The 11,657-nt window shown below is 47.9% G+C and overlaps 1 protein-coding gene across 2 annotated transcripts in view; it reads left to right on the top strand.

The window, feature by feature from the left end:
• Window positions 1-160: 160 nt before the first annotated feature.
• ZHX3 (zinc fingers and homeoboxes 3) overlaps window positions 161-11,657 on the top strand; it is a 54,615-nt gene continuing 43,118 nt past the window's right edge. The window contains exon 1 of one of the 2 annotated variants that reach the window (XM_062589077.1): window positions 161-220. The gene's annotated coding sequence lies outside the window, so the exon portion shown is untranslated. The remainder of the gene's footprint in view (window positions 221-11,657) is intronic. The other variant, XM_062589082.1, reaches the window with a different exon arrangement.

The following is an 11,657-nucleotide window of genomic DNA, read 5'->3' as shown; positions in this document are numbered from 1 at the left end:
TCCCCCCGCCCGGCGGTGGAGCCTCGATGATACCGGTGTGTGTCGCGCCCGCCCGCCCCGCGCGCTCCCCCCCGCCCCCCGCCAATGCCTGGCTTCGGCGGCGCCCGCCCGCCCGCCCCGCCGAGCCGCCCGCCCCCGCCCGCCCCGCCGAGCCGCCGCCGGGGCCGGGGCCGCCGCCGGACCGCGCCGCGCCGCCACGGCGGCCGGGGACCTGCCGCGGGTGAGTGCCGAGCGGGGCGGCCCCGCACCGCCGCGCCGAGGGCAGCCGGCCCCTCCCCGCCGCCGCCGCGCCGCTCGCCGGTGGCTGCCGCAGCGCCGCCGCCGCTCGCTGCCCCGGCTCCATCCCTCCGTCCCCGGCCGTCCCCCGCCCGGATCGCGGCGCGGGGGCGCGGGGCTCTCGGCTGCGCTCGGCGCCGCGCGGCCGCGGGGTGCCCGCCCTGCCCTGCCCTGCCCTGCCCGGGGGGCGCGGGGCGCCCGGTGCCGCGGCGTCGCCCCCGCGCAGCGCCCGCCCCGCTCGCCCCCTTCACTCCCTAAGCTCTTCCCGGGCGCTGCGCGGAGCGGGGCCGTTCCGAAGTTCGTGTTTGCATCGGCGGCCGAGATCTTTCCCGGAGCCGGTTCGGGGTCCCTCCCGGCCCCGCTCGCCCCTCGGCGCCGCGGCCGAGCCCGCTCACGTCGCGGTTTGGGGGCGGAAAGCTCAGTTTCGAGTGGCCTTCCTTGTGGCCCCGAGCAGATAACGAGCAGGGTTACGCCAGCTTTAGCGGACCCGGCAGGGGCAGGGGCAGAGGCAGGGCCCCCCCTTCTCACGGCTGTTAAGAGAGTTGCCCGAGGTTACGTAGGAAAACTGTGGCAGAGCCGGGAGCACCTCCCAGACCGCTCTTCCTCGGTTTCCGGTTCAGCGCTTTGGTGACAAGGCTGCTCGTCCTCCCCGCGCTGGGGAAGGTGCCTCGGTGCGGTACCCTCGGGCCGGAGCCCCGGCGCTAAGCGGGAGCCCGCGGCCTCCTCGGGCCGGCGGCCGCGCGGGGAGCGGAGGCGCCGCGGCGGGGGCGGCGCGGGTGCCGGAGGCAGAGCGGGGCTTCCCGGCGCGGCTCTCGTCGGGCGCTGCCGTCCCCGCGGGGTGACCGCACGCCTCCCTGCTTTCGACTCCGTTCCCCAGGTTCGAGCATGGGGGGGAGGTAGTTTCTCATCTGAACTTCGAAAACTCAACAAGTTTTTTTCTAAAGGAGTCTCTCCTTTTCCCGCTACTGGGGGGAAGCTTTTCGGGGAGAGGTAATATGTCTCGTTAGACTGATGTACCTGGAGAAAACCTGTGTGGGCCCCTCTTCAGGTGTATTTTTTCAGTTTCTGCTCCCAAATGGAGAAGACCTCTGTCTCGCTGTGAACTGTTCTCCTGCCCCTTCGTCCAGCCCGGTGTGGTCGTCCACCCCCCCAGGGGGGCACGGTTTCGGTTTAGTGGCGTTCGTTCTGACCACCTGCTATTTCTGCAATTCCAAACCGAGGACTGCTGTGCCTGAAGGAATTTTTAAGAGGCAGTTCTCCACGGATATAAAGCCAGAAGTTTACTTCATTATCTGGAACAGCTTATTTTAAGCTAGTTTCTCTTTAAGAGATGAAGAGGAGGAGGAGGAAAAACAACAGAAGATCAAAGGCAAACAAATTAAAGATAGCATTTTATTTACTGTAGAGGAAAATGGCAATTTAATGATAACTTATATTAACTAGATTGGGTCTCTGACCTTGATATACTGTATAACTTTGGATCCATAGCTCAGAAGCAGTCTGTTCCAGTCTATTATTGTTTCCTTTTAATTCTTCACAGTAACTTGCAGCGTATTAATGCCCACACAGTTTTAGAGCCCTGACCTGACCTTGGGGGTGGGAAAGAGAAGATTCTTGGATTACATTTTGTTTCAGATGTTTACTCTGAGGCTGTATACAGCCTAATCTCTAGTTTATGTTCATTACATTATAGATGGATTGGAGCTCAGCATAGGTTTTTCTGACAGGGTTCAGCCTCCACAGTCCTTGCTGCAGTAAGAAAGCCTAGCAGTTGGAAGCCCCAAAGTCACTCCTGATAGCACATCTCTATCAATAAAACTCCTGTTGCAAAAGCAAGCGAAAACAGCCCACTCTGGGCTTCTGTCTTTTATCAGTAATATGCAAAGGTTGGTACTAGCCTGTAGTGGGGAAACTCAAAGCAGGTGGGACAGACTGGGAGTAAGGGGCATCTGGGGGGTGCGAGGGAGGACTCTAAGCAGCACTGTGCCACACAGTCTCCTTTGTACAAATATTACCCTCCCTCATCTGGCTTTCTGCATAGTGGGAAGATTTTTCTTTTCCTAGTTAGACCTCCTCTTCTTCCTCTCCAAAAATGTGGTGCCTGCGTGTATTTAAGCTACGCTAGGTTCATTATCTTCTTCCTCGGTTACTATGGTGTTACTATGTAAAAGCAGCTCCCTCTGCTAGTCTTGTAGCTACTAAAATATCAAAAACTTGGATTTACAGTTGCTGGTGAACGTGTAACCCTGACATGTGGACCTGCGTCTGTCTCTTATCAAGGCCTTTGCCTGTTTGCTCAGCCTACCGTGAAACAGGTCTGGAGGCCTGCAGCGTGCTTCACGCGAGGATTTTTTGGCAAACCTGTGGTTGCAGTCCTCCAGGAGCCTTTTCCTGTGTCACCGGTGAAAGAATAAGGAGGACTGTGCTGCTGTGAGCGAGGTGGTTGTTGTTTAGGTGCGTTGTTTGTCATTTCCAAGCGTGAGGCCGCGTCCTCAGAGGTGGTGAGCCCTGGAAGACCTGCTCATATTCAGTGAGAGTGGTGGATGTTCATCCCCTCTGGGGACTGGGCTGCTTGTTTCCTGTCAAATGCAGGCAGGGCTCTAGCTAGCTTAGAAGACTGTTGGGAATGGAAACAAATAATTTAGAGTCTGTGGAAATCTATGCCAACAAAAGGCAGAACAGGGGAACAGACATTTCCCCCCCCCCCCCCGTCCTGTTCAGCCTTTTCAGCTTGTGTAACTGTGCAAGCGAACTCCTGTGCGCTGATTTGTTTCTGTTTTGCTACAGTATGCCTTGTTTCCCATCCCATTTTTTTAAAATCTTTTCTACCTGATTTGCATGTAAAAAGGCATGAGAGGGATTCATCCTGTGGAGAGATGATGGGAGTACATTCTCAGTTTGCTCACTAAAAATGTAAGTTATTGTCACCCTTGTGCTCACAGGGAGCTGGCATGGCCCTGAAACACGGGATGTTGCTTGGGAGAAAAGGAGCCTGCAGCCAGGCCCAGATTCCTCCCACCTTGCCGATGGACAGATCTGTTATTCCAAAGAATGGTTATCCCCATGTAGGCTCTGAATTGCTCCCAGACAAGCTTTGCTCTCTGCATTAACTAAATAGGAGGCTTAGAATGACTTGGCTTATAACCTAGGCACCTGTTCTGGGTGGAATGAATCTAGGTCTTTCTGGGGAGGCAAATTTGGAGAAGACCTTGCTTTCCGGTGCTTGCCACTAGACTGCCAGTCTTTGTGGTGAAGAGCTGCAGCCTCTCTCTTCCTCTTCCAGCTGTGATGACCTTTTTTCCTTTGTTGAGTAGGAGAGGGATGATGTTTCTAATTAAAAAAAAAAAAAAAAAAGTCTTGTATTTCTCCCCTTCTTTGTTTTTTTTTCTTTTTTTTCTTGACAAATGTTCTAAATAACAATGCAAACTCACACCATTTGCATTTTAAACATGAAGTAAAATCACTTGAGGCCTTGTTTGGTTGAGGACTCTGATTTAGAGGAGCTAGCGATGACACATGGCACAAGAGTTGAGCCAAAGTGGTTGATTTGTCACCAGATGTAGTTATAGTAATTGCAGCGATGGCTCATCCTTGCATGGAGAACATTTACTCTTAAATTTCAAAAATTCCATGATTTTTCTCTTTTCAGAATGACTCTGTTGATGCCCTCTCCTTTCTCTATATGCATGATAGGAGTGCATTTAACTGAAATCCCTTTTTATCTGTGTGTGCTTTTCTTCCTCCTATTGCATATTTTTTTCAGAAATAGAAGCCATTTAGAAAATGAGCCTCCTAAAGTGTGTGTTTTACTGTAGTGATCACTCTTACAAGGCTCCACATACTGAATGATAGCACTACCCTTAAAGCTTCAGCCAGACCCCCCCATGTGTTTTAGTGCTTGCTTGGGAAAAAATAGCATGTTGTTAAGGTTGCAAAAGTTTCCATTATTGCTCCACCCAATTGCTCCTATCCACTAATGCCCAGAAAAATCAGCCTGGGGCTGGGGCATCCCTTTATTCTTTTTTTCTGAGCAGATGAGCTTTTTGGAGAAGCTGTGAGGGATGCATGTTCCAGCTGATTTAGGGGGAAGGCTGTTTGTTTGTTTTTCTTATGTGCTTTGTTTGTTTGCTTTAATACAGGGATTCTTGAGAGGGCCCTGTCAGAAGTAGGGTAGAGAAGGAGTCTTGGAATTTGGCCTGTAGATTGTCCTTAATGAAGAGCAGCACCTGGGTGGGGTAAATTTAAGTAATAAGCACTTAATTATTCACTGAGGTGAGAGAAGATGAGTGGGCTTCTGCTAGTCAAGGAGGCTCTGACCTGTTGTTTGTGTCAGTATATTTTAACTCTTCCTTTCCTGGATAGGTGTTTTGAGGTTATTTTCAAACTGCCTTTGCTCCAACCAGTACTAAAAGGTCAGTTTGCTCCTGTGAGAAAGATGAGAATGCAGTGCTGGTTGTTCATGGACCTCTGGCTTTGAGGGCCACCTTCAGCCGGCTCGCACATTCTCTCCTATGATACTTTGATAAATAAAAAAGTTTCATGAAACTTCTAAAAACTTCTCTCTTGGAAGTATATCAAGCAAATACTTATTTCCCTCAGGTGTCATGCCAATATTATACTAATACTTCAATGGGTAGCCACTCTGTTCCTCTCCTTCCCACTGTATTTCTTTTCAAGTGTGTTCAGTGTTGTTTCCTATTGCATATAGATATGTACAATAGTAACAGTATTTAATCAGTCAAACTGTAGGTCTGTGTTTTCAACTGGAATTATGTGCATCTCCTGTGGATACAAGTTCTGCAACTGTAGCACTGTAAATCAGAAACTTCACTTTTTTAATCTAGATTTTTACCAGAAGTCAGCAGAGTGTTGGGGATTTTAGTATATAGAGTATTAGGTGAATGGCAGCATCAGCCATTAGCAAATAATTTAGAAAAAGTGCTGCCACTTTGACGTAGCTGACTGCCCTAAAGAACAAAGTGATCTTGTGCCAGTGGGTTGCCAAGAGGAGACCATATCTCAGTTAGGAACCTAACAATCTTCTGGATTGATGCCCTGTCTCTAAACTAGGTGTGTGTATGTGAACATGGTTCCTTTGTTTGCCACCTGGACTGATGGATGGGCCTAAAATTCCATTTTGTCTACAGGGATCCAAGTCTGCCAGAGTGAGCGCCCCTTAGGATAAGGGCTGAATGTCTTACTAGTGAGGAGGCAATGGATTAGCATGAGCATTGGCTGTGGATTGCTAAATTGGGGAGAGAATTCAGTTTTATTCCTATGTGACAGAGGAACTGCATAAGACGGTTTAAAAATAAAACTCTCAGAACCCAGCAATATTAATAAAATCAACTTGCATACCTTTTTGGGGTCTTGCTATTGATTGGGCTTCCCAGATAGCAGACCCCAGCTGTGGTATTTCTACCGGACTTCTGAAATATAAAGTCCAATGGTTAGATGTTCCCATGTGGGAAGTATTATTACTGCTGAAAGTGTGTGCCCTGCTGCCTGATGCAGTCCATTCTTCTGGCTTTCCCAAGGAACCTGGGGTCAGTCAGCACCTATGCCTCTTCAAAGAGGGATTTAAACTTGTTTTCTGCTCTTAAAAAAGTATGAAGAAAGAGTTTACATAGACCAAAATTCAGGTTGATATTTGATCTGATAGATCTTCATCTCCGGATCTCCTCGTTGTAGCAGTAGCAGGAATCTTTGTAGTAGCGCACTGAAGCATTTGGAGTGTATTTTGTGTAATAGGTGATTGAAGACACAGATGACTTGGATGCTACTTCATGTGTGGCATAGTTAATGACCTAAAGCTTGCGGCCTCTGCCTTAAGGATTCAACCGTACTGCTGGCTGCTTCCGTCTGTGCAGAGAACAGACTTGAGTACCTAGTACTCAAGTACTTGAGACTTTCCCAGGTAATTCCAAGTGCTGACTTGGGGCTAACTGTGGGGCATTGATAGCAAAAGGGCTGTTTTGGACCTTGATGCTCAAATGATATTCCTGACTTTTTCTTGCAGTCTATGTAGGAAATAGTGATTTTTGGTTCTAATCAGTGTTTTAGAGGTTATTGGTTCATTCAGCACTTCAGGCACGAATTTTTCACTGGTTTTAGAGACCTTGATGAGCCAGATGTGGCATGAACGCGTCTTTGTGATGGCATGAGCACTTTTTGGAATGTGGCTTTTTTACAGTCCAGGCAAGATGAATGTGTTTGCTCTTTGCATTAAGGTTAATTGGCTGTTATGTATGTTACTTGTAGGCTAGTCATGTGGTTGAGTGTTAGAAACGTATCATCTTGAAACACGTGCAGTACATTATGTGAGTCTGTTGCATTTTCTTAAGCAGGTCATAAGTGTGTATATGTAGACTCCTTTTCTGAAGTGTATCTTTTTTTGTTTTTGTTAAGAATCAATTCCATGTAGGAAAATATTTTAGAAAATGGCTGTGCCTCTGTTTAATAGAGGCAGAGCTAATTAAAAAAAAAAATCAGGCAAAAAACCTTAGTTGCATTGACAGAGAGGAAGCAGACTTGTCGTCTAGGTTCAGAGCTAGCAAATGAGCGTGAGTATTTTATCAAGACCGTAATCCACCTGTTGCGCTCCTCTCCCCCGGTCATTTGTGTTCCATGAAGTACAGCGGATGTTGTTAATAACAGACTGCACTCAGTACTCCAAGTATTTGGCATTTGAATGTTGCTTTACAAGCAGGAAAGAAGCCGAGGGCGATGCAGTAACCATTTCAGAGTTGCGGGGCCTTTGCTTTTAGCTTTCGTCTCGCCGGTAGATAGCTGCCCCTCGGCACGTCGCTGTCCCGGCCGCCCAACCTGCGGAGCAGATTCCTGGTGGGTGCGCAGCACGTGCGGAGCTTTGCCGTGTTTGCGCTGCTGCACGTGCCCGCCGCACGCCAGCGCTGTTTCTGGAGGTCTGCTGGTGTCCTTATTCTCTGTTCCTGGCGTCCGGAAGACTGAATTATTTCATCTGCTTTCGTGTCACTCATGCCTGCCAGTGAAGACCTGTGTGTGTCCGGCTGCTTTTTGAGCGAGGGAATTCTTTAGAAAACCTTTGGGAATGTTTAGAGATTTGATCTAGGGAATCACTGTAGTGCTTACAAAAGTGCTGCTTTTGGAGGAGGGAGGGTATGGAAGCCACCTTTCCCTGTACCCAGTTTTATCCATGATTCTGTTCTTAAAAGTAAGGTTGTTGGTCCTAATATACTCTGTGGAGCTCAGATCTCATACTGGTGCTTTGACTCGCCAAAGTTTCTTCCCAGTTCCAATGGGACGAGGGTTTTGCTTTGCCTCTGGGCCTAGACTGTCACGCTAGGAGAGCTGTTGGACAGCATCTGCGTCCCACTGGTGAGGAGGTCGCTCATGTGGAGACCTGCGGGTCTGATCCTGCACGCACGCCGCTCGGTTTCTGATTGCTGGTAATTTGAGTTATGCACTTCCTATCTTGGGGTATTTCTACAACAAACTTTAAAGTGGAACAGTTTTGGGAGAGGCATCTTTGGAACCGGTGCGCTGGGGGTTAATCCTATAAACGGCCGCTCTTAGGAGCAGTCACTGCCTGTACCCACCTGGACCTAACTGCTCCGGAGCTCCTCCTACGCTCCCTTTGCTCTGCCTGCATTTTTCCTCCTGTTTTAGCTGGCATCATTTCCTTGCTGATCTGCATGTCTAGGGTGACAGCAGGCCCGGGTCCTGCTCCCTGCCTTGCGCTACCTTGTGCAAGCCGCTGCCTTCACTCGGGGCAACCCTTAACAGGTTGGCGGCTTGCCCGCGCGGATGCCCCCACGTCTCTGCTGCGCGGGGGATAAAAATAAGCTTCGTCGCGGAAGGCTCTAGTACCTGGCCTTGCTTCACGCTCAGGCCTCTGCTGAAGTCATGCCTGTCCTTCAGATGTAGTTTTCAGTCTTCTGTTCTGATCTGGGGACACCTTCATGCTTTCCAGCGTGGTGTTGGTTCCCTTAAGAATTTCACATCTGTAGGTTGTAGAGCAGCAAATTGGCTTTTTTAGTCACCTTCTGTGGACGCCTCTAAGCAGCTTGTGGATCCCCAGGGGCTTGTGGGGAGCGGGAGGAAAACCGCCGCTTTAGAGGGCGAGCAGCGTATTGTTTAAAGGAGGCTTTAAAGTTTTCATGTCGCTACTTTGATCTTCTCTGGCATCTTGGATAGATGTAGTTTGTTTGGTTTGTTGTTTGTGTGTTTTTTTTTTTCCTCCAGTTGCAGTTTTCAACATGCTGTCAGGAGTGTTGGAGTTGGGGGGGGACGAGAACAAGCCGTTGCTTGGAGGGGCAACCACCAAGTAAACGGTGCTGCAAGGCACAAACTAAGCCCCGCGCGTGCTCGAAGCCGTGCTGTTAACAGCGCTGGCGCGCTGGCCGCGTCCTCGGCGGGGTGATGCGAGGGCCGTTCCTGCTCCCGCTCCCCGCAGCTCCGTGCGTCGTGCTCAGCGGCGATTTAACGCTGATGACCTCCTTGTTTTGGAGGTGGAGGCTGCTTTCCGTGCACGAGGAGGTTCTCCTTTCTAATTGCAACCGTTGGTCAAGTAGGAAAGGATGAAATTAGTAGGACGCAACGGAGGATGCTGTGAACAGGAGAGCAGATGGATGAATGAGGTAGGCTTGCTTCACCTTCCCCAAATGTTTGCTTCAGAGATGTAATTGTTGTTCTGCCTCTTAACACTCAGAAATGCTGCCCGGTGCGTGTTTTCTGCTGGAGCTGGATTTGTCGGTTCTTCGTAGGCCTAAGACTCAAATAAAATTCAAAAATATTATGTTGAATTTAAAACAGCATTGATTTCTTTTTTTTTTCTTTTTTTTTTTTGTATTTTTCTTCTAATTTAATCAATTCCCTATGGTGCTGTAAATTCCAAATGTGAATGGGAAATATTCACACCAGTACCATAATTAGCATGTTGCTTTCAGATGAAGAAAACCCAAACTGCTGAGCTGATTGGTGAATACAGGCTATTTTCTGAATTTTCAGTAGTCGCATCTTACATTAATAAGCTGTTGGTGAGGAGGAAGGCCTAAATTTTTCTAGAGTTGAATGTAGTAAACTTTATAGTGAGAAATAGTATGTGCAGCGTAACTGTTTTTCTCATGATTGCAAAAAAAAAGAGATGAGGAGTGTTCTTCAGCCTGAATCACAGATACAAGGTATTGCTAATCTTGCAGCTAACTAGCTAATTTTTTTTTCTTTTTTCTTTTTTTTTCCTGAAAATAGGGAAAATTGAGTCAAACAGTCTTACAGACAAAGCAGTGCTTTGGAGAACCTGTTACAAAGGGTTATGCCTGTTCCCTCAGCAGAAAGCTGAATGATGTGAAAATACCCCTTCAGCTTCAGCACTGGTTATTGGGGAGGGGGGTGAAAGGTGCTCCACCAGAAAGCCAGAGAATCTGAATTATTCCCCGTTTTCTACGTGGAGAAGCTGGGGGAGGGGGGGGGGGACGGCGATGTGCGAACCGCCCAGGGTCGCGCAGCAGTTTCGTGGCAGGTGAGAGCAGAGACCAGGTCTGCAGAGATCCTGCCTAGTGCGTTGCTCGCGAGTCCTCTGCCTCCTGAAGGCTCAGGCTACGGTGACGCACGCGTTGTCAGATGTTGTTTAGAGGAAAAAGAAAAGAAAAATCAAGCCTGCCCGACTGCTTTGAAAAATATTTATTATTTTATAAATTCAGGCCCAGCATTCTGTGGGAAGGTATGATAACTATGTTATTTTCTTTGCATATTTTCTTAATGTTAGAGACTGTCTCAAAGAAGTATCGCATTGTTTCATTTCCCCTCAACACTTCATGTTTTTTTAAAAATAAAAGCTAATGTCAACAACCATACAACAATGAATGAGTGAATGTGCACGTCCTGCGTAGGATTTTTTTTTTATATATATATATATATTAAAAAAAAAGAAAGAATTAACTGGTAACTGCATTTGAGCTATAGAGAAAAATTTAGCTTTTAAACCAATTCACTGAGGGCTTTTTTATTTTTTTCCTTTTTAAAATGGCATTAGTCAATTTAGAAGCTGAAAATACTCTCACAAAACAGAGAGCAGGAAAGGTCATTTGAGGCAAGTAAACAAGTTGGCCTCTTTATAAAAGCCAAAAAATGGGCTGCTGTCCCTCGGTACGTTACGAGCACCTTCTATACAAAGTCTCCTTCAGTTCTGGAGCTGTGTTGACAGGCATCACAAACACCTTTTATAAGAAACCTCTAATTATAGCTTATGACTCCTTAGGTTCTCCAGATCGACTTGGGAATACTGCACCAAAAACCAGAGAGAATATTTATACTTTTTGTGACTGATGGGTGAGCCAGATTTAGAACTGGCCCTGATTAACGTGGTGCAGAGCAGCGTATTTATAGTGGCGTTCTTGTTGTTGCGTAATAGAGTTTAGGGGTTAAACTCTACATTTAGGAGAAGGATTTGAGAATCCATTGGCATCGGTCAGGCTGTGACCAGCTGCTCTGGAGCAGACCCTAATTGAGCTGGTTGGAAAATGATTCTGCTGGTTGCCAGCTTTTGCAGCTTGTCACTATCTCGTGGTATTTGATACTTTGCTTTAAAGCCCAGCATTCAGAACCAGGGACTGAAGTGAAAAATCTCTCCTTTTTTTAAGAAAAACACCTTCTGAGTTTTGTGATTACAGAGAAAAGCTGGGAAATCTGAATCCTTAGGCAGAAGGGGGGAGTACTGAGATGCCTTTCTCACTCCATCTCATATTAGCCTGTGTTGTTGTTGGGGTTTTGGGGTTTTTTTTTTCCTCTTTTTTCTTTAAGTATCTGCTGACCTGGCGCCAGTCCCATGGTGTTTGGGGCTTGACTTAGGTTTTAGGAGTTGGCAGTGCTGATACCAACAAGTCGATTCTTCTCTCCTCTGTTTGTTTATTTCTTCCCCCTTCATTTTAATGTTGCCTCTTAGGAGAGTCCAGTTAAAATCTTCTCATTGCTGAAATATTTCCTTTTCCCTGTGTTACGGATGCCCACTTTGTTTGGTTGTGCAGTTTGTCTCTGGCACAGAAGGCGAAGAATAAAAGAACAGAACGAGAGCTGTGCCTGGAGTTGGGGCTGTGTGTGTGCATGTGTGCGTAAGAATAACGTGTAGATACTACACACATGGTATACAGCGGAGACAGCGTGCCCCAGTGCTCTGGCTCGTCTGGCTTAACCAAATCACTGGAAACAGTACAGATCACCGTGTTGATCAAGGTACTACATATCCCATGGCTGCTGGGAACTCTCACCGGCAGCTTCTCCTCGGAGGTTTGTGCTGTGAGCTCAGTCTCTTCTCTAGCAAGAGCTTTCTATCCATGCTACCAGGGCCTACCCTTTTCCTTCCGCATCTAAGCATCCCCCAGACTTTAATAGACCTACTTCATGGG

The sequence above is a fragment of the Rhea pennata genome, chromosome 16 (genome assembly GCF_028389875.1).
Source record: "Rhea pennata isolate bPtePen1 chromosome 16, bPtePen1.pri, whole genome shotgun sequence".
Classification (NCBI taxonomy): domain Eukaryota; kingdom Metazoa; phylum Chordata; class Aves; order Rheiformes; family Rheidae; genus Rhea; species Rhea pennata.
The sequence above is the reverse complement of the archived record's forward strand: the minus strand, read 5'-3'. Positions and strand labels throughout refer to the sequence as shown.